Source organism: Pongo abelii, chromosome 20 (assembly GCF_028885655.2).
Source record: "Pongo abelii isolate AG06213 chromosome 20, NHGRI_mPonAbe1-v2.0_pri, whole genome shotgun sequence".
NCBI classification, from domain to species: Eukaryota; Metazoa; Chordata; class Mammalia; order Primates; family Hominidae; genus Pongo; species Pongo abelii.
Window position 1 is genome coordinate 46,432,347 of NC_072005.2, and position 23,726 is coordinate 46,456,072.

Here is a 23,726-nt window from a genome sequence, read left to right on the forward strand (position 1 = left end):
TTCTTTTGTTTTGTTTTGTTCTGTTTTTGAGACGGAGTCTCGCTCTGTTGCCCAGGCTGGAGTGCAGTGGTGCGATCTCAGCTTCTGCAACCTCCTCCTCCTGGGTTCAAGCAATTCTCCTGCCTCAGCCTCCCGAGTAGCTGGGACTACAGGTGTGTGCCACCACGCCCAGCTAATTTTTGTATTAATATTTCCAGTAGAGATGGGGTTTCACCATGTTGGCCAGGGTTCTCGAACTTACGGCCTCAAGTGATCTGCCCACCTTTGCTTCCCAAAGTGCTGGGACCACAGGTGTAAGCCACCTCGCCTGGCCAGAAATATCCCTATTCTTTTCTTTTTTGAGATGGAGTTTTGCTCTTGTTGCCCAGGCTGGAGTGCAATGGCAAAATCTCGGCTCACTGAAGCCTCTGCCTCTGGGGTTGGAGAAATTCTCCTGCCTTAGCCTCCTGAGTAGCTGGGATTATAGGCACCCACCACCACACCCAGCTAATTTTTTGTATTTTTAGTAGAGACAGGGTTTCGTCATGTTAGCCAGGCTGGTCTTGAACTTCTGACCTCAGATGATCCGCCCCCCTCGGCCTCCCAAAGTGTTGGGATTACAGGCGTGAGCCACCACTCCCGGCCAAATATCCCAATTCTTAAGAAATACATAGGGCGCCTGAGCACATTATCTCATGCCTGTAATCTCAGCACTTTGGGACACTGAGGTGGGACGATCCCTTGAGCCCAAGAGTTCAAAACCAACCTGGGCAACATGGCAAGAACCCATCTCTCAAAAACTTTAAAAATTAGCCAGGTGTGGTAGCTGCAGTGTCAAGGCTGCAGTGAGCCAGGATCATGCCACTGCACTCCAGCCTGGGTGACAGAGTGAGACCCTGTCTCTGTGGAAAAAAAGAAAGAAAGAAAAGAAAAAGAAAAAGACATACATTACAGAAGTTTTTTTTTGTTTGTTTTTTGTTTTTGTTTTTGTTTTTTTTTTTGAGACAGTCTTGCTCTGTCGCCCAGGCTGGAGTGCAGAGTGCAGTTCAGCTCACTGAAATCTTGGCTCACTGCAACCTCACCTCCCGGTTTCAAGTGATTCTCCGGCCTCAGCCTCCTGAGTAGCCAGGACTACAGGCATGTGCCACCACACCCGGATAATTTTTGTATTTTTAGTAGAGACAATGTTTCTTCATCTTGGCTGGGCTGGTCTCGAACTTCTGACCTCAGGTGATTCACCTGCCTTGGCCTTCCGAAGTGCTGAGATTATAGGCAGGAGCCACCGTGCCCAGCCCATTACAGAAGTTTTAGAGGTAATGTTGTTTGTAACTTAGCCTTAAATATTTTTTAAAAAAATCAGAAAAAGAAAATACATAACAGAGAAGAAGGCAAGTGATAAAGGAAATGAGGTAGAAATGTTACCAGTCGAACCTGAGTATAAAATACAGGAGAGTTCTTTGTCCTATTATTTGTCTTGCAACTTTTTGGTAAATTTGAAATTATTTCCAAAGGAAAAGTTAAAACACTTTCTAAAATTGAGAGATCTAAAATCTTAGGCCAGGCACAGTGGCTCACACCTGTAATCCCAGCACTTTGGGAGGCTGAGGCAGGTGGATCACATGAGGTCAGGAGTTGGAGACCGGCCCGGCCAATATGGTGAAAACCTGTCTCTGCTAAAAATACAAAAATCAGCTGGGCATGGTGGGAGGTGCCTGTAATCTCAGCTACTCAGGCACGAGAATCGCTTGAACCTGGGAAGCAGAGGTTGCAGTGAGCCAAGATGGCGCCACTGCACTCCACCCTGGGTAATGGAGCAAGACTCCAACTCAAAAATAATATGAAATAAAATAAAATCTTAGACAACACTATCATTATAAGTAGGATTGGGGAGATCAAAGACAACATGCTCTGTGCTCCAGGTACTGTTTGGTATGACGTTGAAAATATTAGATTTTAAACTTGATTTTTTCTTTTTTCTTTTTTTTTTTTTGAGGCAGAGTGTTGCTGTGTCGCCCAGGCTGGAGTGCAGTGGCATCATCTTGGCTCACTGTAACCTCCGCCTCCTAGGTTCAAGCGATTCTTCTGCCTCAGCCTCCTGAGTAGCTGGGACTACAGGTGTGCACCACCACACCCGGCTAATTTTTGTATTTTTACTAGAGACATGGTTTCACCATATTGGCCAGGCTGATCTCAAACTCCTGACCTCATGATCTGCCCTCCTCGGCCTCCCAAAGTGCTGAGATAACAGGCGTGAGCCACTGCGCCTAGCCTAGACTTGATTTTTTAAATCTCTGTCCTCCAATAGAAATAGACCTGATTTTTAAAAATGTGCATGGCCAGGCACAGTAACTCATGCCTATAATCCTGGGATTTTGGGAGGCCAATGTGGGAGGATCACTTGAGCCCAGGAGTTGGAGATCAACCTGGACAACATAGCTAGACCCTGTCTCTACAAAAATAAAAATATTAGGTGGGTGTGGTCTTGTATACCTGTAGTGCCAGCTACACAGGAGGTTGATGAAGGAGGATCCATTGAGACCAGGAGTTCCAGCCTGCAACGAGCTAGGATCTCACCACTGCACTGCAGGCTGGGCAACAGAGCGAGACCCTGCCTCAAAAAAATAAAATTAAATTAAAAATTTTTTAAAAAAGCATGTTAAAATTTCAAAGATTGCTACAAAAAGAAAGAAATGGTGTATAGATTCCAAACTAGTAGAGGGAAAACAAAGAATAAGAAAACATAAGACAAAACTAAACAAAAAATGCAGCCAATTCAAAGAAGCTTACATGAGCATGAAAAAATAAATAAACATAGAAAAATGAGGACACTAGAATCACATAGCAAAATGGTAGAAGTAAATAAAATACATCACTAATCACATACACAAAAAATGTATTCAGGGCCAGGTATGGTGGCTCACACCTGTAGTCCCAGCACTTTGGAGGGCTGAGGCAGGCAGATCACTTGAGGCAACGAGTTTGAGACTAGCCCGGCCAACATGGTGAAACCCCATCTCTACCAAAAATACAAAAAAAAAAAAAAAAAAAAAAGAAGAAGAAGAAGTTAGCCAGGCATTGTGGTGCACGCCTGTAATCCCAGCTACTTGGGAGGCTGAGGCAGGAGAATTGCTTGAATCCAGGAAGTGGAGGTTGCAGTGAGCTGAGATCGCACCACTGCACTCCAGCCTGGGCGACAGGGTAAGACTCTGTCTCAAAAACAAACAAAGAAAAAATGTATTCAGAGGCCAAATACTTCTTACCACCTCCACAGCTGCCACCCATATCTTACCCTCCTCCTAGGGTTTGGAGTTCCTACTCCTGGCCCCACAATCTCTCCCCGTCATGCAGATAGAGGGACTTTGTGAATACCCAAGCCAAATCAACTCCCTCTGCTGCTCAAAACTTCTTGTGGCTCCATCTCACTCAAAGATTATTTTGCTCATTTTTTTGTTGTTGTTTGAGACAGGGTCTCACTCTGTTGCCCAGGCTGGAGTGCAATGGTGGAAGTCATGACTCACTGCAGCCTAGGCTTCCTCGGCTCAAGCCATCCTCCAGGCTCAGCCTCCTGAGCTGCTGGGACCTCAGGCACACACTACCACAACCCAGCCAATTTTTTGATAGAGAGGAGGCCTCCCTTATTGCCCAAGCTGGTCTTGAACTCATGGGCTCAACTTATCTACCCACCTCGGCCTCCCAAAATGCTGGGATTCCAGGCTTGAGCCACTGCGTTCCACCAATCTCATTCAAAGTAAGAGCCAAAGTCCTCATTGTGGTCCAGCAGATTCTGCACCATCTGCTTCTTTTTCCCTCTCTGACCTCACCTCCCCTCCACCCCCCCACACACTCCTCTGCAGCAACATGGATCTCCTTGTTGTTTCTCTAAGATCCAGACATGTTCCCACCCCAGGACCTTGGCACTGGCTGTTCCCTCTGCCTAGGGGACTCTTTCCACTAGGCTCAGTTTCTCTCTTTTTTTTTTTTTGAGACGGAGTTTTTTCGCTCTTGTTGCCCAGACTGGAGTGCAGTGGTGCGATCTCGGCTCACTGCATCCTCCACCTCCACCACCTGGGTTCAAGTGATTCCCTTGCCTCAGCCTCTGGAGTAGCTGGGATTACAGGCATGTGCCACCATGCCCAGCTAATTTTTGTATCATTAGTAGAGACGGAATTTCACCATGTTGGCCAGGCTGGTCTAGAACTCCTGACCTCAAGTGATCCATCTACCTCAGTCTCCCAAAGTGCTGGGATTACAGGTGTGAGCCACCGTGCCTGGCCCCACTTGGCTCAGTCCCTCACCACCAGCAGAAGAATGGATAAACTGATCCCTCAGTGGCCTGCAATGTGTGTGTGCTGCAATGAGAATAACCTGTAACTGCACACGACAACCAGGATGAATTTTTTTCACGGTGCTGAGTGAAAAAAGCCAGATGCTAAAAAGAACATATTTTCAGATTGCATTTACATGAATTCAAAACAGGCACAACCAATCTATGCTGTCAGAAGTGAGGGTGATAATGACCTTGGAGGGACGGCAGGTGATAAGGGAGCGCCGAGGGGGCTTCTGGGGGGCTGGAGATATTGCTTCTTGGGCTGGTGGCTGGTGACACAGGTGTGTTCAATCGGTGATAATTCCTCCAGCGGTTACACTTATGGTTTGTACTTTCCTGAATATGGGTCTACTTCAATAAACCACTGCTGAAAACAAGGAGCTGCACCCACCACCCAGTGGCCCCTCCACCCAGTTTAAGCAACAGGACATTCTCAGCCCCCCGGGATCCCTCCCTCCCAATGCAATGTGCTTTTATATCTTCAAGGGGCCTGACCGCCACCTTGGTTGCTTCCCCCAGCTTGCTATGCATGTCACCCCACGCGTGTTCCAGGCAGCTCCACAGAGGTCCCCAGAGAGAAGGCAGACTGTGGGCGGGAGGAACGGCAGGGGTGGGAGACGTGGCTTCCCAGCGGAGCCCGGGCAAGGGGAGGAAACATTTCTTCAACACCCCACACCAAGTCCTGACTTCGGGGGGGGCGCTTTGCAGGGTGAATTCTAAGTGCCCAGGGCCCCATATGAAGGGGTCAACTGTGTCCCGCTCTGTGTCTGTCTCTCTGTCTGTCTCTCTTCCTGTTTCCCTGCCTCCCTCCCAATTTCTCTCTCCTCAAGAAGAAAAAACTCACAATTATTTACATAACAATTTTATATCAGACTGTAACCCAAAAACCCAAGTTCCAACTTTGAATTTTTCAATAAACTTTGAATAAATAGTAGTGCTATTTTTCTTTCTTTCTTTTTTTTTTTTTTAGTACTGTAATGTTTACTTTTAAATTTAATTTTTACTGGCACGACTTTACATATATGAGGTTCAAGAAAAGAAAATCTCCACTGTTTACATTTCTTTTCTGACTATGAATATTGTTCATTTCATTCCCTGATTATTACTGGCAATAATTTTGTCCTATGGGGAAGGGAGGCGCTTGGCAGGCCTCGAGTTATCCTTTGAGACATGGCGGTCTGTGGTCAGATTTAGAAAGTGCTTGTGGGTGGCTCAGTGGGAGTGGGTCGGGGGAGACATAAGGGCAGGCTGGCGTCCAGGGAGGAGGCCGGCCGGGCAGGGACCCAGGCAGCGGAGACGGACAGGGCCGTGGAGAATCTGGGAGGTGCAGGCCCTGAGGACTGTGGGTTGGGGAAGGAGATAATTTTATTTTATTATATATTTTTTGAGACAGAGTCTCGTTCTGTCTCCAAGACTGTAGTGCAATGGCACGATCTCCACTCACTGCAACCTCTGCAGAAAATCAAGGGATTTTCCTGCCTCAGCCTCCCAAGTAGCTGGGATTACAGGCACACACCCCCACACCCAGCTAATTTTTAATATTTTTGGTAGAGATGGGGTTTCACCATATTGGCCAGGCTGGTCTCATACTCCTGACCTCAAGTGATCCACCTGCCCCGGCCTCCCAAAGTGCTGGGATTACAGGCGTGAGCCACCATGTCTGGCCTAATTTTTTGTATTTTTAGGAGAGACAGGGTTTTGCCATGTTGGCCAGGCTAGTCTTGAACTCCTGGCCTCAAGTGATCCGCACACCTCAACCTCCCAAAGTGCTGGGATTACAGGTGTGAGCCACTGCGCCCCGCCAAGGGAAGGCGAGAATTTGAGTGCTATTGAAGGTAGAAAACACAGAACATAGGCTGGGTGTGGTGGCTTACACCTCTAATCCCAGCACTTTGGGAGGCCAAAGTGGGAGGTTGGCTTAAGCCCAGGAGTTCGAGATCAGCCTGGGCAACATAGTGAGACCCCTGTCTCTACAAAAAATTAAAAAGTTAGCCAGGCACGGTGGCACCCACCTGTACTCCCAAGGCTACTTGGGAGGCTGAGATGGGAGGATCGCCGGATCCCAGGAGATCTGAGGTGAGCCGTGATCGTGCCACTGCACTCCAGCCTGGGCAACAGAGTAAGACCCTGTCTCCAAAAATAAAAAAATAATTTAAAATAAAGCACGGAACACAGTGTCAGGTTGTCTGTGGGGGAGAAGCGGGCAGGCCACCAGGAGGGCTGGCTGCTCTGTGCAGGGCTAGTGCCTGGGTCAGGATGACTCAGCCTCAGAGGCTGTAAATAAAGAAGAAAGAGGGCCGGGCGTGGTGGTTCAAGCCTGTAATCCCAGCACTTTGGGAGGGCGAGGTGGACGAATCACCTGAGGTCGGGAGTTCGAGACCAGTCTGACCAACATAGAGAAATCCCATCTCTGCTAAAAATACAAAATTAGCCGGGCGTGGTGGCGCTTGCCTGTAATCCCAGCTACTCAGGAGGCTGAGGCAGGAGAATCGCTTGAACCCGGGAGGCAGAGATTGCAGTGAGCCGAGATCACACCACTGCACTCCAGCCTGGGCAGCAAGAACAAAACTCCATCTCAAAAAGAAAAAAAAAAAAAAAGTAGAAGAAAGAAAGAGCTGCCACAGTTGAGAGCTTCCTGGATGCCTTTGTTAACTCTTGGGGTTTTCACATGCCCACCTTACAGATGGGGAAACTGAGGCTCAGAGAGAGGAAGGCCCAAGTGGAAGAGCAGGCCTGGAGCCCAGGTCTCCTCCTGCCTAATCCTGGGCTTCTGCTGGTGGACTCCCACCCAATCTTGAATAACTTCAGGCCTTAAACAACCCCCTACGATTGCTTTTCCTCCCATTAGAACAATAAATGCAGATACAAAAACCAACTATGCTTGTCTACAAAGCCCAAGAGAATTTTTGAAGTAATAAAACTGTCATGAATGCAGACTGTGGTGATTACATGACTTACGAATTTGTCAAAATTCAGAATCGAGCCAGATGAAATGATTCCTGCCTGTAATCCCAGCACTTTGGGAGGCCGTGGCAGGAGGATCACTTGAGGCCAAGAGTTCAAGACCAGCCTGGCCAACATGGTGAAACCCCGTCTCTACTAAAAATACAAAAATTAGCTGGGTGTGGAGGCACATGCCTCTAATCCCAGCTATTTCAGCAGCTAAGGCAAGAAAATCGTTTGAACCTGGAGGCTGAGGTTGCAGTGAGACAAGATCGTGCCACTGCACTGTAGACCCTGTCTCAAAAACCAAAACCAAAACCAAAAAAAGAAAAAAAACCCTTAAGAATCAGGCTTATACACGAGCACATGCACACTCACCCATAAATTTTACCATTTGTAGAAAAGAAGAAGAAAATTCAAAACCAAATACAATGAATATACTTTCACTGGATTCCAATTCACACCAAACAACTGTAAAAATCTGTTTTTGACACAATTGGGGAAATCTGAACACAAACTGGCTTTTTAGGAGATATTAAGGAATTTCGGTTAATTATGTTAGACTTGATAATGCCATTGTGGTTGGGTAATACCCACATACCATGCCTTGGCTGGGCGTGGTGACTCACACCTGTAGTCCCAGCATTTTGGGAGGCCCAGGTGGGAGGACTGCTTGAGCTCAAGAGTTCGAGACCAACCTAAGCAACATAGTGAGACCTCATCTCTACATAAAATTTTAAAAAACATTAGCCGAGTGTGGTGGGGTTCGCCTGTAATCTCAGCTACTCAGGAGACTGAGGTGGGAGGATTACTTAAACCCAGGAGTTTGAGGTTGCAGTGAGCTGAGATTGTGTCACTGCACTCCAGCCTGAGCGACAGAGCAAGACACTGTCAAAAAAATAAAGAAGGAAAAGAAAATGTACCCTATTCTTCTTTTCAAGATGCTCATTGAAGTATTTACAAATGAAACAACATAATACCTATCACCTGTAATTTTAAAAAATTTTTATTTATTAATTTTTTAGAGATGGGGTCTCATTCTGTTGCTCAGGCTGGAGTGCAATGGCATGATCACAGCTCACTGTAACCTCAAACTTCTGGGCTCAAGTGATCCTCCCGCCTCAGTCTCCCAAATAGCTGAGATTACAGGCACTGGCCACCATGCTTGGCTAATGTTTTTAAAATTTTTTTGTAGACACAAGACTATATTGCCCAGGCTGGTCTCAAACTCCTGGCCTCAAGTGATCCTCCCAACTTGGCCTCCCAAAGTGCTGGAATTACAGGCCTGAGTCACTGTGCCTGGCCAAATTTTTTTTCTTTGTTTTTTTGAGATGGAGTCTCGCTCTGTCGCCTAGGCTGGAGTGCTGTGGCACGATCTCGGCTCACTGCAAGCTCTGCCTCCTGCGTTCACGCCATTCTGCTGCCTCAGCCTCCCAAGTAGCTGAGACTACAGGCCCCCACCACGCCTGGCTAATTTTTTGTATTTTTAGTAGAGACGGGGTTTCACCGTGTCAGCCAGGATGGTCTCGATCTCCTGACCTTGTGATCTGCCTGCCTCGGCCTCCCAAAGTGCTGGGATTACAGACCTGAGCCACTGTGTCCAGCCCTGCCTGGCCTGTTTTTTATTTTTATTTTCTTTACAGACAGGGTCTCACTACGCTGCCCAGACTGGTCTCAAACTCCTGGGCTCAAGCGATCCTTCCGCCTCAGCCTCCCGAGTAGCTGGGACTACAGGGTGTAATTTTTTTTCAAGTATTCAAAAAAATGGGGAGGGGAAAGAAGATGAAATGGCAAAATATTGATGGTTCTTGAATCTGGGTGATGAGTATATGTAAGCTTATTGTCTCTTGACTTTTTGTGTCTGTTTGAAAATTTTCATGATATAAGAGTTTAAAAACTGAAAATAAAATTTATTAAAGGAGAGTTTGGGCTGGGTGCAATGGCTCGCGCTTATAATCCCAGCACTTTTGGAGGCCGAGGCAGGTAGATCACCTGAGGTCAGAAGTTCAAGATCAGCCTGGCCGACATGACGAAACACTGTCTCTACTAAAAATACAAGAATCAGGCTGGGTGCGGTGGCTCATGCCTGTAATCCCAGCACTTTGGGAGGCCGAGGTGGGTGGATCACGAGGTCAGGAGTTCAAGACCAGCCTGGCCAAGATGGTGAAACCCCGGCTCTACTAAAAATACGAAAATTAGCCAGGCGTGGTGGTGGGCGCCTGTAAATTCCAGCAACTCAGGAGGCTGAGGCAGAGAATTGCTTGAACCCGGGAGGCAGAGGTTGCAGCGAGCCAAGATTGCGCCACTGCACTCCAACCTGGGGGACAGGGTGAGACTCCTTCTCAAAAAAAAAAAAAAAAAAAAAAGAAAAATTAGCCAAGTGTGGTGGCAGGCACCTGTAATCACAGCTACTCGGGAGCTGAGGCATGAGAATCGCTTGAACCCAGGAGACGGAGGTTGCAGTGAGCCGAGATCGTGCCACTGCACTCCAGCCTGGGGTATAGAGCGAGGCTCTGTCTCAAAAAAAAAAAAAAAAAAAAAAAAAGGAGAGTTTGGCGTTCATTAAGCAACATTTGGAAACTACAGAAAACTAGCAAGGCAAAGACACCCCTCCCATCCCTAAGTCCTGTACCACTATGGTTGTTGACATTTTGATATATTTCCTTTCAGCCTTTTCTATTCTATGTGAGCTTTTTAAATGCGTGTGTTGTGTGTGTGCACGTGTGTGTTTTACATAACTGTGTGAGCAAATTGTTTATACAGCCCTGTTTTTTCCCCTCTTAAAATGTAAGCTGTTCCCCATCTTTGGATAAACACAATCTCTAATGTTTGCACTATGTTTATTCAAAAGGGCAGCATTGCCAGAGGTTGAAGCTGTTTCCAATTTCCTCCCATTATAAATAATCCCCTCATGGACCTCCTTGTGTGTCCCAGAGGAGGGATTCTTGGGCCAAAGGGTGCGGACCCTTTGGCAGAGCTCATGGTCAAAAATCTCGGCAGAGTTTCAGCCTGACCCAAAGCTAAGATGACCTCATACGGTTAAAGTGAGATTGGACTGCTGTTTATTTCCTAAACGTTTGATTCATGACCCAGGCTTGTCTTTTTTTTTTTTCTTCTGTATGTGCTTGGTTGCAAGAAACAGAAATCCATTCACACTAGCTCACGTCAAAAGGGCAGGAGAATCGCTTGAACCCGGGAGGCGGAGGTTGCAGTGAACCGAGATCGTGCCACTGCACTCCAGCCCAGGCGACAGTGCGAGACTCCGTCTCAAAGAGAAAAAAAAAAAAAAAAAGGGCGGGGGGTGTTGTATCCATCAGCAAGTAAAGCTCATATTCAGCTTGGACAGGCTGTCTGCGGAGCATGTTGTTGGGGGTATATCTAGGCTATGTTGACTGTTGAAATACTGAATTATTTCCGTATTGGTTGGTAAATCATTCTGTCTCAAGTCGCTCCAATGATGTCCTCCACCAAGGCCACTCCAGCTGCCCTGGTCCCTCTCCCAGGACTTCCCAGACCTCTCCACAATGCAGGAAGTAAAGGGTCAACATCGGGCACAGAAGTGAACCATGATGCTCCATCAGTGCCCAAAGTGTTGGTTGTGAAATTCATTTTTTCATTTTTTTTTTGGAGACAAAGTCTCACTATGGAACTCAAGCGATCCTCCTGCCTCGGCCTCCCAATGTACTGGGATTAAGGTGTGAGCCACTGCACCTGGACTGGTTGTAAAATATTTGATGATTCGCCTAGATGCAAGTACCAGAACAGCTGACTCAAATGGCTTAAACTGTAAGGGGAATTTGTGGCTGGAAAATCCACACGTGCTGGCTTCAGCCAAAGTTGACACAATGGCTCAGCCATGTCACCAAGGATCTGATCTCCTCTCCTCTCCTCTCCTTTTCTTTCTTTCTTTCTCTTTTTCTCTCCCTCTCTCTCTCTTTCTCTTTCTTTCTTTTTGACGGAGTCTGTCTGTTGCCCAGGCTGGAGTGCAGTGGCGCAATCTCGGCTCACTGCCACAACCTCCAGCTCCCCGGAATTCAAGTGCTTCTCCTGCCTTAGCCTCCTGAGTAGCTGGGACTATAGGCATGTGCCACCACGCCTAGCTAATTTTTGTATTTTTAATAGAGACCGAGTTTTACCATGTTGGCCAGGCTGGTCTTGAACTCCTGACCTCAAGTGATCTGCCCGCCTTGGCCTCCCAAAGTGCTGGGATTATAAGCATGAGCCACCGTGCCTGGCCAGACCCCATTTCTCCCATTTCTTTTTATCTCTCTGCTTTATCTTTTCCAGTGGAAGCTCCCAAGATGGCTACCTCCAGCCTCTGGCCAAAGGGAACCTTCTTCATATCCCACAAGCAAAGGAGAGCACCTTTGGCTCAGGTTTCCTGCCAAAGTAATGAGGCTAACTCTGATTGGGCCAACAGGGGGCACGTGTTCATGCAAGAGCCAATCACTGTGATCTGAGGGTCAGAAGGAAAAACCATAATGGCCAGATTGGCTGAGCCAAGTCACATGTTCCTCAACTAGTAAGGTGAGTGGCTCACACTAGGGCTGTGGGAGCCACACCTGGGTTCAATGTCCATTCCAAGCCAATTTCTGTCTTCTCTGCCCTGTTTCCCGTCAGTAACATAGAAATAATGAAGGCACTCATATGGTAGAGTTCCTGTGAGGATTAAATGAGTTAGTTAATGCAAAGCACTGAGAATGGTGCCCATATACAGAAAGCATTCAAATGTTAGCTTCTGTTATCGTCATTACATGGCCATTCTCACCTCTCAAGGCTGCTTTTCTTTGCACCCTCCTTATGCTCCACACATTTCCCTCTTTCTAGTTACTATTGCTTGGTAACAAATTACTCCAAAACATGGTGGCCCAAAACAACAACAGTCATCCTATTATTTTTCACTGTGTCTGTGGTCAGAGTTTTGGGAAGGACCCAACTGGGCAGTTCTGACTCGGAATTTCATATGATTGCAGTCACTTGGCAGCTGAAACTGGAACAGGGAAGCAGCTAGGGGTGGATGGATCTCTCTCTCTCTCTCTCTCTCTCTCTCTCTCTTACTCTCTCCCCACTCCATGTTGTCTCAGGGCTTCTCAATGTAGTCTCTCCACGCGAACTGGTTTGGGCTCCCTCACATCATGGCAGCCTCTGGGCAGTTGGACTTACATGGCAGCTTCGGCCTCCAGTACAAGTGTTTTATGAAAGTGGCAGCCCCGACCGCGTGCGGTTGCTCACGCCTGTAATCCCAGCACTTTGGGAGCTTGAGGCAGGCGGATCACCTGAGGTCGGGAGTCCAAGACCAGCCTAGAAAACATGGTGAAATCCCGTCACTACTAAAAATACAAAAATTAGCCGGTAGCACGGGCCTGTAGTCCCAGCTACTCAGGAGGCTGAGGCAGGAGCATCGCTTGAACCTGGGAGGCGGAGGTTGCAGTGAGCCCAGATCAGCCACTGCACTCCAGCCTGGGTGACAGAGTGAGACTCCATGGAAACGAACGAACGAACGAACGAAAGAAAGAAAGAGAGAGAGAGAAAGAGAGAAAGAAAGAAAGACAAAGAAAGAAAAAGGGTGAGAAAGAAAGAAAGAGAAAGAAAGGAGGGAGGGAAGGAAGGAAGGAAGGAAAGAAGGGAAGGGAGGGGCCTTATCTCTTCTGATCTAGCCTTGGAATCATGCAGCATTACTTCTGCCACATACTCTTTGTTACAAGCAAATCACAAACTGCCTAGATGTAAGGGGAGCTTACACAAATTCCACTTCCCAATGGAAGGGGTATCAAGGTTCTAGAGGAATATATGGGCTGGGAAACATTGTTGCCACCATCTTTGGAAGTTACATCTGGCTTTTCCTGGTACTGATTTAAGACCCACCTCTATAGAGCCTGTGCCCAATAACATCCACCCGGGCACAGCTCCAACTCCCTGTTCTAAACGGAAATAGTTTATTGATAAATCTCAATCCCTTGGGATCAAAAACATGACAGTTTCCGTTTGTTTTGCAGTGACTGCTCTCTACCTGCTATCTATTGTTTTCCAAGATTATGATCCAAAATCACAGCATCCAAGACTGTATCTTTTTTATTTATTGTTTTCAAGACAGGGTCTCACTCTGTCCCCCAGATTGGAGTGCAGTGGTGCGATCTCCACTCACTGCAACCTCTGCCTCCCAGGCTCAAGCAATTCTCCTGCCTCAGCCTCCTGCGTAGCTGGGATTACAGGTGCACAACACTACTGCCTGGCTAATTTTTGTATTTTCAGTAGAGATGGGGTTTCACCATGTTGGCCAGGCTGGTCTTGAACTCCTGACCTCAAATGATCCACCCACCTTGGCCTCACAAAGTGCTGGGATTACAGGCGTGAGCCACCACAGCCGGGCCCAAGACTGTGTCTTTATTATTATTATTATTTTGAGACAGAGTCTATCTCTGTCTCCTAGGCTGGAGTGCAGTGGTGCAATCTCAGCTCACTGAAACCTTCACCTTGCCGGTTCAAGCCATTCTCGGGCCTCAGCCTCCAGAGTAGCTGGGATTACAGGCACGCACCACCATACACGGCTAATTTTCATATTTTTAGTAGAGACGGGGTTTCGCCATATTGGCCAGGCTGGTCTTGAACTCCTGACCTCAAGTGATCCACCCACCTCGGCTTCCCAAAGTGTTGGGGTTACAGGAGTGAGCCGCCGCGCCCGGCCTATCTATTATTTTTATTTTTTAAAATAAATGTATTGTTAATTTCCTTTTTCCTGTTGGATAAAGGCTACAGGGAACCTTAATGACAATTTTGCTATTCTTTAATATTTCTCTCATTTTCATTCATTTAAAAACATAGCCTTCAAGCCGGGCGCGGTGGCTCATGCCTGTAATCTCAGCACTTTGGGAGGTCCAGGCAGGCGGATCACCTGAGGTCGGGAGTTCGAGACCAGCCTGACCAACATGGAGAAAACCCGTCTGTACTAAAAATGCAAAATTAGCCATGCGCGGTGGCGCATGCCTGTAATCCCAGCTACTCCGGAGGCTGAGGCAGGAGAATCACTTGAACCTGGGAGGTGGAGGTTGTGGTGAGCTGAGATCGCGCCATTACACTCGAGCCTGGGCAACAAAAGCAAAACTCCGTCTCAAAACAAACAAACAAACAAAGAAGCACAGCCTTCAGCCTAGACAACAAAGGGAGGCCCCCATCTCTACAAAAAATTTTTTTAAATATTAGCTAGGTATGGTGCACATCTGTAGTTCCAACTACTTGGGAGGCTGAAGTGGGAGGATCGTTTGATTCCAGGTTTTTGTGGCTGCAGTGAGCTATGATTGTGCAGCTGCACTCCAGCCTGGGCAACAGAGTGAGACCTTGTCTCAAAAAATATATATTAAAAAAAAATAAATGTTCAAAACATAGTTTTGGATACTAGATCATATTATGAAATTATTGCGGCCGGGCGTGGTGGCTCATGCCTGTAATCCCAGCAATTTGGGAGGCCGAGGCAGGCGGATCACGAGGTCAAGAGATTGAGACCATCCTGGCCAACCAACGTGGTGAAACCCTGTCTCTACTAAAAATACAAAAATTAGCTGGGTGTAGTGGCGCACGCCTGTAGTCCCAGCTACTCGGGAGCCTGAGGCAGGAGAATCGCTTGAACCCAGGAGTTGGAGGTTGCAGTGAGCCCAGATAGCGCCACTGCACTCTAGCCCAGGCGACAGAGCGAGACTCTGTCTCAAAAAAAAAAAATTAAAAAAAAAAAAGAAATTATTGCTCACATTTTTTAGGTGTAATCACGGTTTTGTAGTTGTGTAAGAGAATGTCCTTATTATTCTTAGGGGATATGTGTTGAAATATTTAGGGACCAAGTATCAGGATAATGCAGTAAATATTCATGTGTCCGTGAGCATGAGCGGATATTCAGGGAGAGAGAGAAACAAATAGCATGAAATGTTAACAACTGCTCATCCTAGGGAAGGAGAGACGTGAGTTTATTACACTATTCTCTCAACTTTCCCATGTATTTAAATGAATTTGAACTTTTTCCTAACAAATATTTGGAGGAAGAAAACTTTAGGCTGAAACCTGTTTCAAAGTTCATGGGGGGCTGGGTGCGGTGGCTCACGCCTGTAATCCCAGCACTTTGGGAGGCCTAGGCAGGTGGATCGCTTGAGGTCAGAAGTTCAAGACCAGCCTGGCCAACAGAGTGAAACCCCATCTCTACTAAAAATACAAAAATTTAAAAATTAGCCAGACATAGTGGCATGTGCCTGTAGTCCCAGCTACTCAGGAGGCTGAGGCAGGAGAATCACTTGAACCCAGGAGGCGGAGGTTGCAGTGAGCTGAGATCGCACCACTGCACTCCAGCCTGAGCGACAGAGTGAGACTCGATCTCAAACAAACAAATACACAAAAAAACCCACAAAGTTCATGGGGAGGGAAAGGTGTAGCCTCTCTTGAGAACTTTCCTCTCTCATTTTCCCCCCAAACAGGCTGATGCTTCCTTTCTCTTCTCTATCCTTTTCTGGACAGTCTTGGGTCCTCTCAGTAACTTATTTGGGTAAGTGGCTGGTTACGATGGCAGTGACCTCGAACTTAGGCTCTGGGGTAGTTGGCCACTTTTGTCCTCAGTTTTGGGCAGTAGTAGCAATTCTGGAAGTTCTAGGAAAAATCCAATTTGACATCATAGTACGAACCTGAAGGAAAGATCTTGATCCCGAAGAGCTCTCAGCAGCTCATGGCTGTGACTCTCATCCAGGGCCTGGGCCTGGGGAAATGTTTGGGGACCTGTGGGATCCTTTAGGGATTGTCACAGTGACTTGGGAAATGGTTGCTATAGGCAGCTGTTCTGGAACTTTTTGGTCTTAGGACTCTTTTACATTCTTAATAGTATCGAGGACCCCAAACAGCTTTTATTTGTGTGCGTTATAACTTTTTTTTTTTTTTTTGAGATGGAGTTTCATTCTTGTCACCCAGGCTGGAGTGCAATGGTGCAATCTTGGCTCACTGCAACCTCTGCCCCACAGGTTCAAGCGATTCTCCCACCTCAGCCTCCTGAGTAGCTGAGACTACAGGCATGCGCCACCATGCCTGGCTAATTTTTTTGTATTTTTATTAGAGACAGGGTTTCACTGTGTTGGCCAGGCTGGTCTCCAACTCCTGACTTCAGGTCATCCGCCCGCCTCGGCCTTTCAAAGTGCTGGGATTACAGGCATAAGCCACTGCGCCCAGCCTGTGTGGATTATAGCTATTGATATTTACCATATTAGAACTTAAAACTGGCCATATAAAAATTTTTTTTATTATTTTTATTGATTGATTTTTGAGACAGGGTCTCACTCTGTTGCCCAGAGTGGAGTGCAGTGGCACGATCACAGCTCACTGCAGCCTCGAAATCCTGGCCTCAAGTGATCCTCTCGCTTCAGCTTTCTGAGTGGTTGGGACTACAGGCGTGCACCACCACACCCAACTAATTTACTGATTTTTTTGTAGACACAGTCTTGCTATGTTGCCTAGGCTAAAACTGACAATATTAAAATCCAGCCATCCACAAGAGCACACTGCATTAGCTGGCAGAGCAATTATGTCATCACATGTCATGGAGCCATTGTATGCTCATAAATGAATGAGATTGAAATACGCAAAAAAATGTCCTGGTATTATTATGAAAGTAATTTTGGCCGGGCGCGGTGGCTCACACCTGTAATCTCAGCACTTTGGGAGGCCGAGGTGGGCGGATCACAAGGTCAGGAGATCGAGACCATCCTGGCTAACACGGTGAAACCCCGTCTCTACTAAAAATACAAAAAAAATTAGCCGGGGGTGGTGGCAGGCGCCCGTAGTCCCAGCTACTCGGGAGGCTGAGGCAGGAGAAGCGCTCGAACTCGGGAGGCGGAGCTTGCAGTGAGCCAAGATGGCGCCATTGCACTCCAGCCTGGGCGACAGAGTGAGACTCCATCTCAAAAAAAAAAAAGAAAAGAAAAGAAAATAATTTTAACTTTGTCGACAAAGTCTCAGGGACCTCCAGGGAACCCTGGACCAAACTTTGAAACTTGCTCTAAAAGCATTTGTAAGCCTGGGATGGTTAGGTATGTTCAATGTGCAGCCATGTAGGAGATAGCGCATGTCAAAAGGGCCCCTTTGGATGGGTTAATATCACTTTGGTTCAGTTATCTGTGGCCTGGAAGGGGTCCCTTGTGTACAAACAGAGCTGGGGAGTAGGAGGGAAGAATTTTTTTTTTTTTTTGAGACAGAGTCTTGTTCTTGTCCCCCAGGCTGGTATGCAGGGGCGTGATCTTGGCTCACCGCAACCTCTGCCTCCCAGGTGCAAGCAATTCTCCTGCCTTAGCCTCCCTAGTAGCTGGGGTTACAGGCACCTGCCACCACACTCGGCTAAGTTTTGTATTTTCAGTAGAGACGGGGTTTTGCCATGTTGGCCAGGCTGGTCAACCCTGACCTCAGGTGATGCACCCTCCTCGGCCTCCCAAAGTGCAGGGATTTACAGGTGTGAGCCACCGCGCCTGGCCCAGGAGGGAGGAATCATAACCATAATGCTCATCTTGTACTATATACTGGAAACCCTAAAAATACAGAGACCCTGGAGCCACTGCCTGGGTTCTACTCCCCTTCATTGCTTTCTAGCTGTGTGACTTTGGGCCAAGTTCCTTAACCACTGTGTGGCTCAGTTTCTCTTCTGGAAAATGGAGACAATAATAGTATCTGCCTCTTAGTGTTGTTACAAGTTACCTTGGAACACAGTGTTATGTGGGTGTTTACGCTGAGTATTACTGTTATTACAGTAATCATTCAAATCCGAGAAGCCATCACAGGTAAGATGCATTGTTTTTTATTTTATTTTATTTTTTATTTTTATTTTGAGACAGAGTCTTGCTCTGTTGCCCGGGTGGGAGTGTAGTGGTGCGATCTCAGCTCACTACAACCTCTACCTCCCAGGTTCAAACAATTCTCCTGCTTCAGCCTCCTGAGTAGCTGGGACTACAGGTGTGCACCACCACGCCTGACTAAGTTTTGTATTTTCAGTAGAGACGGGGTTTCACCACATTGGCCAGGCTGGTCTCAAACTCCTGACCTCAAGTGATTCACCCGCCTCAGCCTCCCAAAATGCTGGGATTACAGGAGTGAGCCACCATACCCAGCCAAGATGCATTGTTACTTCAGATCGCCAAGGGAGAAAAAACAGCTGCCAATTAAACTATGACACATAATCATTTATAAGACAATCCTGATTTCCAAGTCATTGAAAAGGGATGGGGAGGATAAATAAGTCAATTAAAAATGGTTTTATTCGGCCTGGCGTGGTGGCTCACGTCTGTAATGCCAGCACTTTGGGAGGCTGAGGTGGGTGGATCATGAGGTCAGGAAGTTCGAGATCAGCCTGGCCAACATGGTGAAACCCTGCCTCTACTAAAACTACAAAAAATTAGCCATGCGTGGTGGTACAGGCCTGTAATCCCAGCTACTCGGGAGGCTGAGGCAAGAGAGTCTCTTGAACCCAGAAGGCAGAGACTGCAGTGAGCCGAGATCGTGCCATTGCACTCCAGCCTGGGCGACAGAGCAAGACTCCATCTCGAGAAAAAAAAAAAAAAAAAGATGGTTTTATTCTTGAATAGGAGAGTATTTAAGGAAAGAAAACAAAACAGGAAAAAAAATAAATTTTAAGATTAAAAAAATGATTTTATGTGTACAGAAGAATTTAGCAACAAGGATGTCCACCACTGCACTTGTCATAATGGCAAACCTGCTGAAACCCCAACCATTATGGATTAACTACACAAGTTAAGAGAGAGCCACAAAATATTGTGACTGAAGGGGTTTTCAAAGATTGTTCCAAAACCCTGGGGATCCTCAAAAGTGAATCAATTTCTCTCTTTCATAATCTTTTTCATCTTCACTCTCCTATGAGTGCATAAAGCAAAAAATAAGTAATAAGCAGGTGACTTCTAAAAAGAAAAAACCTCTGGAAACTATGCCTCAACCCCATTCTAGAGCCTGCTGGCCCACTGCTCAGAGAAGGAAATGTTTGCCCCAGGCTGACCCACTCTTAAGCCAACCCATTCTCCACGTCTCTGCCTTCAGTTACACAGCTGTACCCAGAGAGCGGTCTTGTCTTTATTCAGCTGTCCATCCACCCTCCCTGTGTTGCAATGAATACATCCCTGGTATCTTCTGTGCCTGGCCCCAGCCCACCCCCTCCTCAGAGCTCCAGCCACACATTCCAGTGCCTTCAAGACTCACCTGTTTTGAAGGGCAGATCCTTATATTCAATTTTCTTGTTGAAATACTTCATGTGGTTTCTTTTTTCTTGACAAGCCTCTGACCAACACTTGGTGGTCATTCTTACTTAAACTGTTGATTTTTCCCCTTCACACCTGTTCCCCTCCACGATCACAATCTTCCCAGTCTCAAAAATGTCTCTACCCGGGACCTCAAGCCAGAAACCCAAGCAATATGGAGGCACTTCCTCTCCTCATTCCACATATGCCACTCATGGACAATTCCTGCTTTCCTCTAAGGCAGGTGCTTACCACACCCCTACCCCCATCCTTCTATTTACAAAATTTCTAAACATGCAAAAGAGTTGCAAGAAAAGTAGAAGATATAATAATATACTGTGGATATGGATTCACCAGGTTTTTGTGGTTTTTTGTTTGTTTTTGTTTTGAGACGGAGTCTTGCTCTGTCACCCAGGCTGGAATGCAATGGTGCGATCTCACTGCAACCTCTGCCTCCCAGGTTCAAGCAATTCTCCCTGCTTCAGCCTCCCAAGTAGCTGGGATTACAGGCACCCACCACCATGCCCAGCTAATTTTTGTATTTTTCAGTAGAGATAGGGTTTTGTTATGTTGGCCAGCTGGTCTTGACCTCCTGACCTCAGATGATCCGCCTGCCTTGGCCTCCCAAAGTGCTGGATTACAGGCGTGAACCATCACACCTGGCCTTTTGTGTTTGTGTGTGTGTGTGTGTGTGTGTGTGTGTGTGTTTTGAGACGGGGTTTCACTCTGTTGCCCAGGCTGGAGTGCAGTGGTGTGATCACAGCTCACTACAGCCTCAACCTGCTAAGCTCAAGTGATCCTCCCACCTAAGCCTCTTGAGTAGCTGAGACTACAGGTGCCCACTACCACACCCAGCTAATTTTTGTATTTTTTGTAGAGATGGGTTTTCACCATGTTGCCCAGGCTGGTCTCAAACTCCTGGGCTCAAATGATTCCCCTCAACTTGGCCTCCCAAAGTGCTGGGATTACAAACATGAGCCACTGTTGCTGGGCCTATTTCTTTGTGTTTTAAGAGGCAGGGTCTTTCTCTGTTGCCCAGGCTGGAGTAGGATGATTTGATCATAGCTCACTGCAGCCTCAAACTCCTAGGCATGTGAGATCCTCCTGCATCAGCCTCCCGAGCAGCCCAGACTATAGGTGTGTGCCACTATACCTAGCTAGTGAAAAGAATTTTTCTGTAGACATGAGTTCTCGCTATGTTGCCTAGGCTGGCCTGGAACCTCCAGCCTCAGGCGATCCCCTTGCTTCAGCCTTCCAAAGCAGTGGGGTTACAGGCATGAAACACCTGGCCTGGTCTCGCTCTTTCTCTTTCTATATCTACATTGATCTGTAGCTATCTACGTACTATAGATATCTAAAAGTTATGTAAATGTCTGCTTAAGCTTATAGGTATGAGCTACTGTATGCTACCTAAGCTTATATGTATGAGCTACAAATTGCTATTGTATTATGAGGGGAATTCAAAAAGTTGATGGAGAATGAAATTAAGAGATAAAAATTTAAAAAAAACTTTATTTCTCACCATAAACTCCATCAAGGTCAAAGTCAAGACACTTTTGTAAACCATTACACCAGCCATTTAGTCTATCCCTAAATAACTGAGGGTCCCAGGAATTTAATCATGTCAGTGCAGCCTTTTTACATTTTCTTTTCTTTTCTCTTTTCTTTTCTTTTCTTTCCTTTTCCTTTTCCTTTTCTTTTTTCTTTTCTTTTCTTTCTTCCTTCCTTCCTTCCTTCTTTCTGTCTGTCTGTCTGTCTGTCTTTCTTTCTGTCTTTCCTTCTTTCTTTCTTTGATGGAATCTCACTCTGTTGCCCAGGCTGGAGTGCAGTGGTATGCTCTCGGCTCACTACAACCTTCACCTCCCGGGTTCAAGCCATTCTCCTGCCTCAGCCTCCTGAGTAGCTGGGACTACAGGCATGCACCACCACGCCTGGCTAATTTTTTTTTTTTAGTAGAGATGAGGTTTTGCCAAGTTGGCCAGGCTGGTCTCAAACTCCTGACTTCAGGTGATCTGCCCGCCTCGGCCTCCCAAAGTGCTGGCATTACAGTTGTGAGTCACCGTGCCAGGGCTTTTTTTTTGTTCTTGTTGCCCAGGCTGGAGTGCAGTGGTATGATCTCGTCTCACTGCAACCTCCACCTCCTGGGTTCAAGTGATTCTCCTGCCTCAGCCTCCCGACTAGCTGGGATTACAGGCATGAGCCACCACGCCTGGCTAATTTTTGTATTTTTTTTTTTAGTAGAGACAGGGTTTTGCCATGTTGGTCAGGCTGGTCTTGAACTCCCGACCTCAGGTGATCCGCCCTCCTTGGCCTCCCAAAATGCTAGGATTACAGGCTTGAGCCACTCTGCACAGCCCAGTCTTTTTACATTATTAACTGAAGAAAAATGGGTGCCCTTCAAAGATTTTAAGATTAGGAAACAAAAAGTCAGAAGGAGCCAAATTGGGACTGCCAAGTGGATGCCTAATAATTTCCCATCAAAACTTGTAAAATTGCTTGTTTGATGAGCAGAATGAGCAGAAGCGTAGTCATGCTGGAGAAGAACTCTCTGGTGAAGCTTCCCAGGCTTATTTCTGCTAAAGCTTTGGCTAACTTTCTCAAAACACTCTCATAATAAGCAGATCTTATTATTCTTTGACCCTCCAGAAAGTCAACAAGCAAAATGCCTTGAGCATCCCCAAAAACTGTTGCCATGACCTTTGCTCTTGACCAGTGTGCTTTTGCCTTGACTGGATCACTTCCCCTCTCTGGGCAATCATTCTCTGATTACAATTTGTCTTTAGGATTGCACCAGTGAAACCATGTATCATTTCCCGTTACAATCCTTCAAGGAAATGCATTAGGATCTCACTTGTTTAGCATGTCCATGGAAAGCTCTGCTCTTCTCTGCAGCTGATCTGGGTGCGACCGTTTTGGCACCCATCGAGTGGAAAGTTTGTTTAGTTTTAATTTCAGTCAGAATTGTGTAAGCTGAGGCCGGGCGAGGTGGCTCAAGCCTGTAATCCCAGCACTTCAGGAGAATGAGGCAGGAGGATCACGGGCGTCTAGGAGTTCAAGACCAGCCTGGGAAACCTAATGAGACCCCATCTCTACAAAAAATACAAAAACTTAGTGTCAGGCCTCTGAGCCCAAGCTAAGCAATCATATCCCCTGTGACCTGCATGTATACATCCAGATGGCCTGAAGCAACTGAAGATCCACAAAAGAAGTGAAAATAGCCTTAACTGATGACATTCCACCATTGTGATTTGTTTCTGCCCCACCCTAACTGATCAATGTACTTTGTAATCTCCCCCACCCTTAAGAAGTTTCTTTGTAATTCTCCCCACCCTTGAGAATGTACTTTGTGAGATCCGCCCTCTGCCCGCAAAACATTGCTCCAAACTCCACCGCCTATCCCAAAACCTATAAGAACTAATGATAATCCCACCACCCTTTGCTGACTGTCTTTTCGGATTTAGCCTGCCTGCACCCAGGTGAAATAAACAGCCTTGTTGCTCACACAAAGCTTGTTTGGTGGTCTCTTCACACGGATGCGTGTGACACTTAGCTGAGCGTGCTGGCATGCACCTGTAGTTCCAACTACTCCGGAGGCTGAGGTGGGAGGATCGCTTGAGCCCAGGAGGTCGAGGCTGCAGTGAGCCACGATCTCACCACTGTACTCAGCCTGGGCAACAGTGTGAGAACCCTGTCTCAAAAGAAAAAAAAAAAAGAAAAAAGAATTGTACAAGCTGAACCAATTGAGATGTCTATGGTGTTGGCTATTGTTTCTGCTGTTAATTGTAAGTCCTCTTTAATGAAGGCACGAACAAATTTAATTTTTTTCTGCAAAAATTGATGTGGATGGTATGCCACGGTGGGCTTCATCTTCAGCATGACCCAGGCTGGAGTGCAGTGGCGCAATCACGGCTCACTGCAGCCTCTACCTCCCAGACTCAAGTGATCCTCCCACCTCAGCCTCCTGAGTAGCTGGGACTACAAGTGTGCACCACCACGCCTAGTTAATTTATGTATTTTTTGTACAGATGGGGTTTCACCAGTTGCCCAGGCTGGTCTTGAATTCCTGAGCTCCAATGATCTGCTGGCCTCAGCCTCCCAAAGTACTGGGATTACAGGCGTGAACCACCACGCCCGACCTTGTCCCTTCTTAAAACGAGTTATCCATTTGTAAATGGCTGATTTCGTTGGGGCACTGTCAAGTTTTTGGAAAACATCAATGA

General features: G+C 46.8%; 1 long non-coding RNA gene across 2 annotated transcripts in view; it reads right to left on the bottom strand.

The window, feature by feature from the left end:
* Window positions 1-16,028, bottom strand: part of LOC129051978 (uncharacterized) — a 30,376-nt gene extending 14,348 nt beyond the window's left edge. For both annotated transcript variants that reach the window (XR_008516600.2, XR_008516599.2), the window contains exons 1-2: window positions 15,910-16,028; window positions 12,413-12,550 (exon numbers count right to left, since the gene is read on the bottom strand). This is a non-coding gene — a long non-coding RNA (uncharacterized LOC129051978). The remainder of the gene's footprint in view (window positions 1-12,412; window positions 12,551-15,909) is intronic.
* Between the last annotated feature and the right edge of the window lie 7,698 nt (window positions 16,029-23,726).